Source organism: Fragaria vesca, linkage group LG4 (genome assembly GCF_000184155.1).
Source record: "Fragaria vesca subsp. vesca linkage group LG4, FraVesHawaii_1.0, whole genome shotgun sequence".
NCBI lineage: Eukaryota > Viridiplantae > Streptophyta > Magnoliopsida > Rosales > Rosaceae > Fragaria > Fragaria vesca.
Window position 1 is genome coordinate 11,631,702 of NC_020494.1, and position 673 is coordinate 11,632,374.

Consider the following 673-nt stretch of genomic DNA (forward strand, 5'->3'; position numbering starts at 1 on the left):
AGAGAGAGAGAGAGTTGATCGGTTAGTCATGGAGACCAACAAAAATTGCTGGTTGGCATATCTGGATCCAAAAGTAACCGGGACATCCACCAGTTCACTCAAGTCTAAGGTAGGCAAAGTTCCATGACCATTATTAGGCCTTTTACCAGACAGCAAATCCCACATTTATATAAATTGAGGAGAAGAATAAGGATTTTTGGCACCAACAATGTCTGAACACTTGGGTGACTGACAATATGGTACCAGAACTTACAAAGTTATCAAAATGGTACCCAAACTCAATTTTTAGTATCTACATAGTACCCACGGCCGATTTTTCGTCACGTCAACGTTAACATTGACCATAGGTGACATATGTGTGTTAAAATAATGAGAGTAAAAAAGACTTTTGACTCTGACAAACCCTAAAATGAATATATTGAAAATTAAAATAATATTCACCAAAAAACTCTCTCTAGTTCTAGCTCTCTTTCTCCATCTGAAATATTATCTTTCCCCATCTCAAATCATACCGGCATTGAGAGTCCAGCACCTAGAACTCTATAAGGTAGATCGACGACAGAGAGAATGGAGGACAAATAAGTCTTTTTGCCTCATTTAACAAGTCCGTTGACGAAGATTAACCACATGTATTACGCAGATACTAAAAATCGAGTTTGGGTACCATATTGTC